This window comes from Pogona vitticeps, chromosome 7, assembly GCF_051106095.1.
Source record: "Pogona vitticeps strain Pit_001003342236 chromosome 7, PviZW2.1, whole genome shotgun sequence".
Taxonomy (NCBI): domain Eukaryota; kingdom Metazoa; phylum Chordata; class Lepidosauria; order Squamata; family Agamidae; genus Pogona; species Pogona vitticeps.
In genome coordinates this window covers 20,771,266-20,786,542 of record NC_135789.1, presented here as the reverse complement: position 1 = coordinate 20,786,542, position 15,277 = coordinate 20,771,266, and the positions used below count along the sequence as shown (strand labels likewise).

General features: G+C 45.4%; 1 long non-coding RNA gene across 1 annotated transcript; it reads right to left on the bottom strand.

Moving 5' to 3' along the window:
- Positions 1–3,060: 3,060 nt before the first annotated feature.
- On the bottom strand, positions 3,061–11,637 carry LOC140701799 (uncharacterized). The gene is made up of 3 exons (XR_013537971.1): positions 11,416–11,637; positions 10,969–11,052; positions 3,061–3,240 (listed from the first exon to the last, which is right to left on the bottom strand). It is a non-coding gene; the product is annotated as an uncharacterized LOC140701799 (long non-coding RNA).
- Positions 11,638–15,277: the final 3,640 nt, after the last annotated feature.

Genomic DNA, 15,277 nt, shown 5'->3' with positions numbered 1-15,277 from the left:
GCTGCCTGTTGATTCTGTCCACTTGTTAAATAGATCCCATCTTTCTGTTGCCTTTTGCAAGGGATAGTCCTTCATGACTTCTGATAAAATGTCCATTTCGGCTATTTCCCGTATCTTTTCAATAAGATCTTCTTGTTTCGGTACCGTTGATCTTTTCCAATTTTTAGCATATAAAATTCTAGCTGCCGTAACTATGTATATAACTATATAATTCTTTGACTTATCTATATTTTCAGGTATCATACTCAATAAAAACAGTTCTGGGGTTAATGGCACTTTACAGAGCAGGTCCCCACCAAACACATGTGTGAAGGTGCGGGATCAAGAGGAAGGCCCTTCCTGATGATCTTGACACCCAAGCCGGCTCACAGAGGGAGATGCAGTCCTTGAGACAGCTTAAACCCAAGCCAAGGAATGGTTTTATCAGTTCAACAAATCCAGTGAGTTTGCATGGCTTGAGTGTAGATTTGAACCCAGGCCTTTTCAGATGCTTGAAAGGTAGTTCTAAAGAGGAGGGCCAGGATCTGTTATCAATCCTCCCAGAGTGCGGGACACGCAACAAGGGGCTCAAGTTAAAGGAAGCCAAATTTCAGTGGAATATCAGGAAAAACGTCCTAACTGTGAGAGCAGTATGACAATGAAACCCAAGGGGAGGTGGTGAGCGCTCCAAAAGGAAGGCCAATAAGCACCCAGAAAATAAAACAAGAACAGCAGAAAACTAAAACCAGTGCAAGACCCAGCAAAATATATTTTTTTAAAAAATGAAAACAGATTCAATAAAAATATAGAAAGTAATTCGTGATGCACAAATAATAAATTCTGAATGATAACAGGCACCAACAGTTCCCTCTAGAAATGGAGCTAGCAAATCATAACACCAAAAGGAACGTTAAACAACAGTGGCTTTTAAAAAAATTAACGAAATGAACAGCAGTGATTAATTCAATTTGTACTACTAATACTGAATGAATAATATTAAATATCTCTGGGGGGGGGGAGCAAAATTGAAGCCATTGAACCTCTCCCCACCCACCCACCCACCCAGACAGGGATAAAATCGCTTGCCCTCCCCAAACCTAGAGACCCCAAATAGAATAGAAATCAGTGAGACTCAAACAATCATGATATAAAAAAAGAGGGGGGGGGAGCCTTTGGGACTGAGCCATCTCCAAATTCTCCTGTCCTTGTGAGGACTGTGAGAGATACAATTGAAAACAACGGACTGAAAACCATCTCGTGGAACGCTAAGAGAGGAAGCATCTCACGCGACAATGTAGTGGCTGAGAAAATGCACTTTGCACAATATTGATTTAAAGTAGAGCTACAAGCGGACCCAATTCTTCAGGGTCTCGGGTTCATGACTATCCATCTGGCCAAGTTTCTCGTCCTGTTTTTCCCGAGGAAATGAAAGGAAACTGGCCAGATGCCTGGAAAGCACCATCCACATTTCTACAAGGACCTGTTGGCAGAGACAGCGTGAAGGTCTCATGGCCTTTCCAAAGAGCTCCGGCCCGTAAATTGATCAGCCTGGCTCCGGGTTTTCTACCATCATCACTCTCGTCTCCGTCCCACTCATTTCATCATCCCCAGCTTCCTAGCAAACCCAGAAGCTAGTTGGATTGCACTCTGTGGAGGGAGAGGATGCTTAGGAGATGGGCCAAGGCCTTGGCGGGATCACAACATTGCAGAATCCAAGAACCATGGAGTTGGAAGGGGCCCATAAGGCCATCAAGTCCAACCCCCTGCTCAGGGCAGGAATCCAAATCAAAGTACAGTATATCTGACAGATGGTGGCCCAAATTTCTCTAGAATGCCCCCAGCATTGGAGACTCAGCACCTTCTCTCGAGGTCCTGGGCCCCGTTATCATACTACTCTAACAGTTAGGAAGTTTTTCCCGATATTCCGCCTGCATCCGGCTTCTTAGCTGTAACTCGAGCCCACTGTTGTGTTTCCTGCACTCTGGAATGGTTGAGAACAAATCCTGCCTCCCCCCCCCCCCTTGAAAAGTGCTGTCTAATCTCCCCTCAGTCTTCTTTTCTCAAGGCTAAGCATGGCCAGTTCTTTCAGTCTTTCCTTGGATGGCTCGGTTTCCAGCCCCCTGATCATCCTTGTTACCCTCTTCTGAACTTGCTCCAGTTGGCATCCTTTATAAATTGTGTTGCCCAGAACTGGACACAGAACCCAAGATGGGGCCTAACCAGTTCCGAATAGAGGGAAACAAGTACCACCCGCGGTTAGAAGATTATCCTTCTGTTAATGCATCCTAAAATCGCATTGGCCTTTTTTGCAGTCACATCACACCATGGGCTCATCTTCAGCTTGTGATCTAGGATGATTCCAAGTTCTTTGAGCCAAGAGAGCAGGAATCTCCCTAAGAATTGTTGGGAAACCATTTGGATCCAACAAATGGTCTCCCAGGGCAGGCCAGTTGAGGCTCAGAGTTGCAGTTGAGCCTAAACCCGACCAGGTAGTGATCTGACCATGATGACAGAACCACATGAGAGTTCCTCCACACGTAGGTCATCACCGTCCTGCCCAGTTGAGAAAACCAGCCCTGCGACATGAGTGGGGCCAGAGACCACTTGGGGCAGCCCCACGGAGTTCATGGTAGACGTAAGGTCCTGAGCGGCTCAAATCCTGGATCTTAGCTGTCTTGCCTTTCTCTGATCTGGCATCTGCTACTAATATCATACAGAGTCCTGCATCACTTGAAACCTTTGCTGTCTAACCCAGCATTTCTTAACCTTTCCTTTACCATGGACCCCCTTTCAACATCTTCTGTTGCCACGGACCAACAAGACTTAACTCGAGATTTAAAAACCTAAAGTGCATCGAATATTTCTTTAACGTTTCTCATGAAAGGTCCTGTCGCCAGATGCCCCTGGCTATAATGGTGGCACTTTTTGAGATGGCTGGAAGAAGCTTCACTTTGCTTCGGACAGAATGCGCCCTCGTCAACAAATATCGGCTCTTTTACGTTTCAAATTCCGCCAGTGGTCCAGGCTGGGGGCTCAGCCAAAATGTATTGCTATAAAATTCACTGCCACAACATCGAAAAGTCACTTTACTCAGCAACAACCAAACCGTTTTATTTGCAGAAATCAAAAATGAAACACAATCATGAAGTCCATCCAAACACTGACACTGATTGACTCTGACTCTCTCAGTTTCTGACTGTCTGCACCGTGGCAAGAAATGTCACATGCTCTCTCTTGGCCACTTGCCCGCGTGTTCTCACCCTGTGAAGAAATATCAAACAATTAATTGCTATGAAACAGTTATTTTCATGACCAGTTTTTATTCTGTTTTTAATGAAGGTAGTAGATTAGAAAAGCCAGGTTTTACAGAAACAAGCAAGGGAAATTACGATTTTGTTTTATGCTCCATTTCCTTCCTTCCTTCCTCCCTCCCTCCCTCCCTCCCTCCCTCCCTCCCTTCCTTCCTTCCTTCCTTCCTTCCTTCCTTCCTTCCTTCCTTCCTTCCTTCCTTCCTTCCTTCCTTCCTACTTTAACTGCAAAAGATCATAACATTTATTCACCCCCTGTGAGGACATAGTAGACCCTCCCTATGGTTTAAGCACACATATCCCCCCTGCGCGCGCACACACACACACACACACAGAGAGAGAGAGAGAGAGAGAGAGAGAGATCTGAATTTTCTCATCCAGAAAAATGTTATCAACCACCGCAGTGTGTAAAGTCTGAGCAAACTGCAGTGATCAGTTTCAATAACTGCGAGAAGATTGACCTCAACAGAGGGGTTGTGTGTATGTGTGTGTGTTTTTAAATTTTCCTGAACACAAGTTCACATGTCCGTCATGTTCAATCAGCAGCTCGTTTGATTCCCGATCTGCTGTCAACAGGCGTTCTTTCAACCTATTGATTTTTGCAGCTGCCAACCTGTCGTCTAAATGGCGAGAGGTACGCAAGAGGAGATGGAGCCGTGATTTAGCGAAACCCAAAGCAAATTGAGTGTTTGGCAATCAACAACACCGTTCTACATCTAAATTATAGGCTGTCAAGGACATCATCCAGAGTGGTGCCTTCTGAATGCAGGATGGCATGTTTTAGAAAAAGCCCAGGAGGAGAACGGATATATCATGAGGCTAAGTAACATGGCTAATTTACAGACTTAATTCCATGCTGCGAATATTGCTTGAACAGGGGTGGATAAATTTGTCACTTCCAGTTTCTTTCAGTTTCTTATATTTCCCATCTTAAGTCCTTTTCACCTCATTTCCTATGGTTGCGGAGTTTTGAATGTTGGTGTAATTATTCTAGCTGCATAGCAGAAGGGCAAAGATTCACAACGCAGAATTAGCCACCAGTTCCCAAGAGTAAGACAACTTCTTTTTTTCTCTCCACCAACCCCAGGACTTACAGTCTCGATACCTCATGCTGAGAGGTAAGAGAAAGAGTAAAAGGTTTCATTTACTGAAAGCGAACTGATAACAGCAAGTGAAAAGCATGCTTGCTTTAAGCCACCGGCCTCAACAGATCACAGAGGCTGCTTTCAACAGAAAGGGGGGGAATAATCTATTAGCAGAGATGCATGGCTTTCTTTGAATTTAGACGCGTGGAAGGAATTATTGGTTAGTCCTGTGAGTGACCGACAGTCAACCCAGCCCAAAACATCAATTCCAACCAAACCTACTAGAGGCAGCATGTGGGGATGCAAAAACCCCAACATTTCCCTACGCCAATCCATACAAAAACATTTTTGCACGTATTTTTAAAATAAACATAGCTCTGTACATAATTTTCTCTATTGTACATATTTGGGGGTGGGGGTGGTAAAATTTCCTTATCATAACTCTTTTTTTTACATTATTTCCAGAAATTTGTTCTATACATTTATTTTCCTGTTTGCATACATATGTCCCAAATATATTATTTTCATTATTACATCCTGAATGACCAAACTCTTCTTTTATTGTTTTCATTATTTTATCACTGTTTTCTTACTCGTAATCCCTGATTTTATTCGAGCAGGTCTCAACTATAAACTGATATGGGGTTTAAAAATAAATAAGTAAATGGTTTTATAAAGTTCTTGGATAAATAAATAAATAAATAAATAAATAAATAAATAAATAAATAAATAAATAAATAAATAAATAAATAAATAAATAAATTGTATTGAAGAACGAGATTGTGAAATGCATAGAAGTGTAAATATCAAGTTGTCACCATATTTCATTGTGTTTATTAGTTTCGATAACTGCAAATTAGGAAAACAAATTAAAAAGAAAAGTTTAAAGACATTTATCTGGCATTTTACAAATACACAGAGATCATCCATCCATCAGATTGTCCATCTCTGCCCTCACAACATATAAACCTATTTAGGCCTCAAACTCAAATTTTGGTCACTGTGGATTCTTATATTGAGAGAGGGTTGGGCTCGGTGACTCTTACTGAGTTTTCTGAATGGAAAACTAAAGGGTGGTCTTCAGTTCATCGTGAGCCTCCTCCACAGGTTTAAATCCCTCCTCCACGGGTTTAAATCCCCTCCATGGGCCTCAGAGGGACGTGGTGGCGCTGTGGGCTAAACCGCAGAAGCCTGTGCTGCAGGGTCAGAAGACCAGCAGTCGTAAGATCGAATCCACGCAACGGAGTGAGTGCCCGTCGCTTGTCTCAGCTCCCACCAACCTAGCGCTTCGAAAGCATGCAAATGTGAGTAGATAAATAGGGACCACTTCGGTGGGAAGATAACAGCGTTCCGTGTCTAAGTCGCACTGGCCATGTGACCACAGAAGATTGTCTTCGGCCAAAACGCTGGCTCTATGGCTTGGAAACGGGGTTGAGCACCGCCCCCTAGAGTCGAACACGACTGGACAAAAATTGTCAAGGGGAACCTTTACCTTTATCTTTTTACCATGGGCCTTCAGCTGTCCATACAAGAGGGCGCTTTTCCGTTTTCTCTCCCCCCACCCGTCCATTAAAAAGTTGTCTGTGGTCTGACGCCTCTTAAAGATCATCAGTAGCACCGTTTCAAATGCTTCCCTCCACCGTGGTTTGTAATAAGTGTGTGTGTGTGTGGGGGGGGAACCCACCCTTGAAGCCCTACTGCGAATCAGCCTTTTGTGCAAAGGTCACCTTCATCCAGGCATGGTTTATTATCGGTGGAACAGAGCGGGGCTGAATCTGTAATGGCTTTTATCTGATGGTGGCTTTGTATTCCATTCCGTGAGATAAAGGCCTCAGTGAGAATCATTTGCATACAGGCACCAGGGAAGAAAAACACACTCGAAAAATTAATTACACCAGTAACTCAAGGCGTGGATGGTGTTGCGCCGAACTTCGCTTCTTCTGCAAGCAAAACAGGGACGCAAGAGGAGCGGTTTCTTCTTGAGCAGGATCGTTTCTCCAGACAAGACCCAGCACTGGGAGTTCAGAGGGACATTGGTCATTCACACACACACACACACACACACACACACACACACATCCTGACCAGCAACGGCCAACGCAAGCCCATGGCTTCCTTTACAGGATGGGTCCATTTCATATTTGGTTTTCCTCTTTTTCTGCAGCCGTCCACCTTCCCCAGCGTGACTTTCTTTTCCAGAAAGAAAGTCTTGCTGCACCCAAAGTAGGATATGTTCAGCCGCTGTATTTTTGCCCCAAAGATTTGATTTGATCTAGGACCCACTGGTTCGTTTTTCTGGCAATCTAAGGTTATCCAGAAAGCTCTCCTCCAGCAAATCAGTCTTTCCAATGAATCAGTTTTCTTCCTGTCCGCTTTCTTCCATGTCCAGCTTTCACACCCATACATGGGAATTGGAAATACACAAGAGTGTGGCTGATGGCGGTCTTGGTTTTCAGTGACACATCCTTATATTTGACTATCTTTTCCAGTTCCTTTGGGGCTGCCTTTTCGAGTCTCTGTCATCTCCCGGTTTCTTGGCCGCAGCCTCCCTCTGGATTGATGACTGAAGGAAGAGATGCAAAATCTCTTAACTATTTGCATTTCTTCACTGTCAACACTGAAGTTGTGTCGTTCTTCTGTAGCCCAGATTTTCTTCTTAACCTTCAGCTGCAGTTCCGCTTTGGCACTTTAAAAGTCATTTCAAGCCATGACGGCTTTCTGCCAGGGAGATGGTGTCGTCTGCATTACATAATACCAACGTTCGCTCCTCCGTCATCCGAATTTAGTCTGGCTTTCCATATGATGTGTTCTGTGTACAGATTGAACAGAGAAGGGGATTAAAATGCACCCTTATCTGACCCCTTTGCTTAGAGGAGACCACTCTGTCTCTCCATATTCTGTCCCAATGATCGCTTCTTGTCCACAGATACAAGTTTTACCTAAAGACAGTCAAGTGCTGAAGCATGTCCATTTCTTTGAGAACAAGCCGTAGTTTCTCTTGATCCACGCAGTCAAGAGGCTTTGCTGTAGCCCATAAAGCATACATGTATGATCTTCTTCTGAAATCCTTTGGTGTGTTACAGCACCCAGTGAATATCTGCAATATGATCTTGAGATCATTTTAATACAGAGCAAAATAATTCACATTTACCAAACTTATACGTGACTCAGAAAATCACCGGCTTTTGGTGTTTTAATGTCTCTTTGGAAGTTCCATGCTTTGCTGGGGGAAAAAAAGCATTATGAAAAAAATGTACGTTAGGAGAACAGAATGTATGAGAAAATGTGTATATCAGAGAAAATTGCATAGAAAAAGAGATGCCCGTGGGGAAATTGCTTGTAAATAAGATATACATCAGGAGAAATTGCTTGCCAATAATTTTGGAAAATGTATAATAACACAAAAAAGTGCATTAAAATGAGCAGAAAGAGTGGGGGGAAGATTCAAGATCCATATGGTAGGGAAAATGTATGTAGCGTACATAAGAGAAAAGAAGTTAGCAGAAATGTGTATATTCAGGGAAACGCATATAAATAACACCTATGAATATTAATTTGATACACGCACCTATGTGGCCTTTGCTTAATAAATCTGTTTGAATGGGGAATGGGAGAGAACACCTTAAATTTGGGTGGTGGGAAATGAAACAAAAAGGAGCAGATTGGAAATATTTGGGTTTACCGACTTATAAGGAAAGGGAATGTTAAGCAACAGCCCAGAGTTGAGATCTTGGTTGGGCTGAAGGAAGCCACCTTTAGACTTAGAGCATCACATCTAGCCTTTGTTTGTCGCTGGTGGTTTTTATAACCTATTTGGCCAGTTATACTGTTGTAAACTGCCCAGAGCACCTGGTTTGGTAGACGGGTGGTAGAAAAATCTAATAAATAAAGAAGGGAACGATATAGCTCCATCCTGGGAAGAAAACAGTCCTGCAAAGTGAGCCGGCAACAACTACAGACGCGTCTGGGTCCCGCCAGCCCTTCACGTTGGGACTGGGATGCCCGCCTGGCCCTGTTTTGGATCTCCTCCACTGGATGAACCTGCTCTCGGACTCGGTGGGCTTGAACGACAGACTGCCTTGCAACGTGGAAGAAGCCTTCCTGAAAAATGCGAAGACCATGAACACGGAGAAATGCGCGAAGCCCAGCCGGTACGTTGGCTGCATGTGTTCTGTGCCGTCAAGTCGGAACTGATTTATAGCGATCCTAATACATAGGCATCCTTCAACCTCGAGAGACAATGGTAACATGCTCTGAATAGAGGTCTTGGAACAGCGTCTAGTGCGGCTGAGGAGGCCAATTCAAGAGTGACAATCCCTTACACACTGAAGACAAAAATGCAATCTGTCCCCTGTCCAGCTCCCTGGTTTTGCTTGTTTTGCGACTGCCTCTTTGCCTCGGCCTGCTGGACAAGGGTCTCTTCAAATTGGGAGAGGCTGTGATGCACCGCCTGCCTCCAGGCTGAACGCTCAGATGTCAGGGTTTCCCATCTGCTGAGGTCCATTCCTAAGGCCTTCAGATCCTGCATGCAGATGTCCTTGTATCGCACCTGTGGTCTCCCTCTGGGTTGCTTTCCCTGCACTAATTCTCCGTACAGGAGATCTTTCGGAACCCGACCATCAGCCATTCTCACAACATGTCCAAGCCAACGTAGACGCCGCTGTTTCAGTAATATATACATGCTAAAAATTCCAGCTCGTTCTAGGACTACTCTATTTGGAACTTTGTCCTGCCAGGTGATACCGAAAATGCATCTGAGACAGTGCATATAGAAAGTGTTCAGCTTCCTCTCCTGCCATGCATGAAAGGTCCAGGACTCACAGCAGTAGAGGAGTGTGCTCGGGACACAGGCTCTATAGACCTGGATCTTGGTCTATGCCACCAGCTTCTTCTTAAGCCATACTCTGTGAGTCTAGAGAACATGGTAGCTGCTTTGCCAGTGCGTTTATCCAGCTCCGTATCTAGAGAGAGAGTGTCAGAGATGGTTGAGCCAAGGTACCCAAAGTCATGAACAACCTCCAATTCTTGCGTAGAGATGGTGATAGAAGGAGGTGAGTCCACCGCGGGCTTGACTTCAGCCCCTCACCGCCCATCTGTTCATGAGCGGGGATCTCCGGCTGCATCGACCTCGACACTTCCTTCAAGGTCGAGATCACCGCAGGGGAAGCGCTCTTCGAAGAAGAAGCATGGGTTGTCGACCCGACACCGAAGCAAGTATCGACGTCGGAAGCGCTCTCCGTCTTCTTCCAATTCGGAGACATCCCGTCGAGGCCGCCATTGTCGACGTCGACGCTGCTCCAGCTCCTCCACTTTTTCGTTGACATCGACCGACCGGCGTCGGAGGCACAAGCGAGTCAAGTACATCTATTTGTCCTCGTCATCAGACTCGCCTCTACCTTGGCACCGTCGTCGATGTCGACGGGTAGAGGCCAAAAAACCGAATGAGCCTCGACCCCAGCATTCTCTGCCTGAGCCTCCTCCACTAGCACCTCCTACTGCACCTGCCCCGGTACTGCAACCTTCGACGTCGACCATTCGACTTGACGTCGATAAGCCAGCGCGCAAGAGGAAAAGGGATGTTTTTTCCTCCGACCCTGACGAGGTCTCTTCTGTTTTGTCCTCTAACTCTGACCAGGACTTGCCTACACAACACGACCAGGGCACTCTTCCAGAGGGAGAAACAGTAGGATCCGACATACGTGATGCCAATGTTTCTTCACCTTCGGAGGACTTTTCATCTTACTCGCAAATGCTGTCAAGGCTGGCGAAGACTCTTAAATTGGAAGTGGATCAACCTATGCCTGTTACAGAGGACCTAATCTTTGGAGACATTAATCAAGAGAGGTCTCCACCACCTAGCCTAACCTTTGTCCCTGTCATTATGGACATCATAAAAGAGTACTGGGGACAACCGTCAGACACACCTTCCTTACCTCGAAGGACAGAGAACTTTTATCGAGTCCATGGTACGGACACTAAGTTTCTCCTTAAACACCCGATCCCTAATTCTCTAATTGTTGAGACCAGTTGTACTAAACCAACTGGTAAATCACATGTCACCCCTACCAACAAGGAAGGGAAAAAGCTGGAAATTATTGGCAGAAAAATCTACTCTCTGATTGCCTGCCTACTCAAGTTGGTCAATTATCAAACTGCCTTGGGAGCGTATCAGAAGCAGCTCTGGCTGAAGATTTTACCTGGACTCAAGCTTATTCCGCAAGAAGTCGGGCAAACCTTTTTGAATTTTTATGAAGAGGCCCAAACCGTCTCAAAACACCAACGGCTGTCAACCAGACACGCTGCGGAAGCCGCTGCTAGAGTCCTCATGTCTGCCATCACCCTCCGCAGACACGCTTGGTTAAGAGCTGCCAATATTCTAGATGATGTGAAGAATAAGGTATAGAGCCTCTCCTTTGATGCTACTGGCCTTTTTAATGAAAAGACGGATACTCATCTAGAAGAACTCCACAAGGCCAAAAAGACGGCTAGGTCATATTCTATCCAACCCCAGCCTCGTTACAACAGATACCAATGGTGTAGGTCTTATGCCCAATATCAGCAATCATCTCAACAATTCAAGTCCTACAAAAACTTACCTCAGCAGAGGTCTTCTCAGGCATCTTCTTCTGCTCCCAACTATAGGTCTCAACAGTCGCAGCGTAGGCAGTCCTTTAAGACACCTGCCAAGAAATCCAAGTGTTATCTTTGACTCTCCCAACTACGGCCTGTTAGACTCAAATGCTACAAGACTTCTACCGTTTCTCTCAAACTGGCTTACCATCACAAACGACTCATGGGTTCTAAACATCATTGAACACGGGTACAAGCTGGAGTTTACAGAGTTACCTCCTCTAGGGTATATATATCACACCTCCTTCGACGTCACTCTAGAGGACGAAATTCTGTCGCTCGTACAAAAGAATGCCATTCAACCCATTCCCATATCAGATCTAAAGAATGGGTTCTATTCCAGGTACTTCGCCGTGTCAAAAAAGGACCGAGGCATAAGGCCTATTTTAGATCTCAGACTTCTGAACACTTACCTTTGTCCTCGACGTTTTCGCATGGTGACACTGGAATCGATGCTGCCTCTGTTGAAGAAAAACAATTGGTTTGTGGTCATAGACTTCAAAGACACCTATTTTCACGTCACCATCCATCCACAACATCGGAAGTACCTACGTTTTCTGTTTCAGGGCACAATTTACCAGTTTCTGGCCCTACCGTTCAGACTCTCGACAGCTCCCAGGACTTTCACGAAGGTGATGGCACCAGTGGCAGCTTACCTACGTCTCAAAGGAATCCACATTTACCCCTATATAGATGATTGGCTACTGGTGTTCCCATCACAAAGACAGGCCCTCAGGGATACCAGATTCGTTCTCTGGTTACTACCAAAGCTGGGACTTACTATCAATATGAAAAGTCTCATCTCACACCATCCAGAGTAGTTCATTACATCGGTGCTCACCTGGATGCAACCAGGGCGAGAATCTTTTTACCCATAGAAAGAGTGCAGAAGATCCAAAAAGCCGTAAAAAAGTTTTGGCCGCGGGCTCGGGTAACAGCGAAACATGCACAACATCTCTTGGGGTTCATGGCTTCGACCACCCCTGCTTTGTCTCATGCGCGACTCAAACTAAGATCTCTTCGGTCATGGTTTCTTGCTCTATTCAACCCAATGACAGACAGTCAACACAAGAGGCTTCGTGTGACTCCGGAACTCACCGACCAACTCCAGTGGTGGACTTACCCTCCACATCTCAAATTAGGCAGACCATTCAAGCCATTGTGGCTGACAGTGCAGATAACTACAGATGCCAGCCCAACGGGCTGGGGAGCACATTGTGGCCAACACAAGGTACATGCCCTGTGGTCTGCCCGAGAAATCGACTTACATATCAATTATCTGGAAATGATAGCCGTCATCAAGGCACTACGGGCGTTTCTTCCTATGGTACAGGGTCGTGGTGTACAGGTGATAATAGACAACACCACGACCATGTACTACATAAACAAGCAAGGAGGAATTCACTCTCAATCTCTACTATACCTTGCCGTTCATCTTTGGAAGTGGTGCTACCTGCATCACATATTTCTGGTAGCCATACATGTCGCAACCACAGAGAATGCACTTGCGGACCATCTCAGCCGCCTCCCTCACCAAACACACGAGTGGGAACTCAACCACCAAGTGTTTCATGAACTTTGTCGCACTTGGGGAACTCCCACTGTGGACATTTTTGCATCTCACCTGAATGCCAAGTGCACCAACTATGCATCCAGAGCAGGGCAGGGCAACAGGTCTCTAGGAGATGCATTTATGATACGATGGAATCAGACCTTTCTATACATATTTCCGCCTCTTCCTCTAATCCAGAGGGCCCTAGTGAAACTTCGCCAATCACAGGCGAACGCAATCTTCATAGCACCTTATTGGCCTCGTCAGGTATGGTTCCCCACACTAATGAACATGTCGTCCGAGTTCAAAAGACTACCAACGTTACCGGATCTTTTGACTCAAGATACGGGTGCGATTTTCCATCCAGAGGTGGAGACTCTCCAGCTGACTGCGTGGAGGATCTCCCAGAGGTCAAGGAGGTGCTAGACTGAGCCAAGAAACCGTCTACCACTTTGTTGTACAGCCATAAGTGGAGAAGTTTCCTCAAGTTTACAGAGGCCAGGGGTCTTGTTCTGTCCCCCGTGTCTCTTTCTACGTTGTTACTATATCTACGACACTTATTTGATCTCAAGTTATCTTTATCTACTATCAAGGTTTATCTGGCTGCCATCATATCCTTTCAGCCTAGAGACTCTGCTTCATCACGTCTCTTTTCCCATCCAACCGTCAAAGCGTTTTTAAAAGGACTCACTAATTTGAGACCTCCAGTTAGACCACCAGTTCCACAGTGGTCTCTCCAGTTGGTTTTACACTCGCTTACCTGTCCTCCCTTTGAGCCGACGGCTACGTGTGAACTCAAGTTGTTGTCTCTGAAAACTCTGTTTCGATCTGACCAACCGTTCCTGCAGTTTTTCAAAGAAAAGGTTCAGTTGTATCCAGATGTCTCCTTTCTTCCTAAGGTGGTTTCCGATTTTCATCTGAATCAGCCTCTGTCTCTTCCTACCTTGTTTCCTCAACCGACTATTGACATTGAGCGCATGCTTCATACTCTTGATGTCAGGCGGGCCCTAGCCTTTTATGTTTCTAGAACTAAAGAATTTAGAGCTTCTAATAGACTTTTTGTGTGTTACTTTGGTCACAAAAAGGGTTTACCAGCAACTCGTTCTACTCTCTCAAGATGGATTGTTACCACGATTGCTTTGGCCTATGAACTCCTGCACAAGTCTCCACCAGAAGGACTACATGCTCACTCCACCAGAGCTGTTGCGTCCTCCACTGCCCTGCTACGTGGTGTCGATGTACCAGACATCTGCAGAGCTGCCGCGTGGTTGAATGTGTCAACGTTTATCACCCGTTATAGACTCGACCTCAGGGCTAGACGGGAGACAACCTTCGGGAGAGCGGTGCTGACATCTGTCCTTCAGTGACAGCCCACCATCCGGTGAGTAAGCTTGCTAATCACCCTTTTGTGTGCATTCACAGAAGACCACGATGAAGAAAGAGAGGTTACTTACCTGTAACCATGGTTCTTCAAGTGGTCATTCTGTGAATTCACACAATCCCACCCAGCCTCCCCTCTATCTGTCACTGTTGGTATCTATTGGATACTCAGGTACCTGTGGCGGATAAATGGAACTGAGGCTTGGGTGGGCGGAACATGCGCAGTATAGGCAGCCTTACACTTGTTACTTTTCTCTTAAAGCTCGAGAATGTTCCAAGAGGACCAACGCTGGCGCTGGGTTACCCCTTTTGTGTGAATTCACAGAATGACCACTTGAAGAACCATGGTTACAGGTAAGTAACCTCTCTTTCTTCTCTAGTCGCGCTGGCCATGTGACCACGGAAACTGTCTTCAGACAAACTCTGGCGCTATGGCTTGGAGTCAGGGATGAGCACCGCACCCTAGAGTCGGCCACGACTGTACAAAATGTCAAGGGGAACCTTTACCTTTGCCTATTTAATTGCATAATTTCTAAAAAAAAGTGAAAAATTAATTATTTTATATTTTTAAATAAGATCATAAATCTCAATTAAAAATAGAGCTGTCAGTTATAGAACCAACTCAATAGACCCCTGATAACTATTTAAACTATTGTCACTTTATCCTAGTCAAAGCTAAACTACCACTCCCAGTTCTTGATTTATATATCCTTACACGCCTTGTGGGTTCTCTGGACAGACAGAAAGGGAAACACGTGGGCCTAGGATCAAATCAAGCCTAGACTCTCTCTAGAAGCAAAAATGAAGAAACTGAGGGTGTCGTACATTGTGAGAAGACTCACCGAAAAGGTCAATAATGCTGGGAGAAGTTGAAGGCAGCAGGAGAAGAGGAAGACCCAATACGCGATGGATGGACCCCCTAAAGGAAGCCACAGGCTTGGATTTGCAATTGCTGAGCAGGGCCGTTGCGGAGAGGACATTTTCGAGATGGCTCATTCACAGGGTTGCCATGAGTCGGAGGCAACTTGACAACAACAACAACAACAACAGGAGTCATGCAAATGTGAAAGAGTCACCTTCTTCTTTTATCTTGCTCTCCTCCAGATCACCTGGGAGCCATGGATAAGCCAAGACGCCCAACAGGAGATCAATTCTGAGGGCACTCATTCAAGGGAAATATGATTTTTCGTGCTTCCTGAAGTGCATTCTGTGTGAAAGCGGTATGAGAGCCCCAGAGATTACACACCGTCTCTCGCTCCAGTCAAGCTGATTTAAATTGCAAAGAAAATATGCAACAAATTAAGAGTTGGATTTGGGTCAAAATGTACTGTTTGGATAAACAG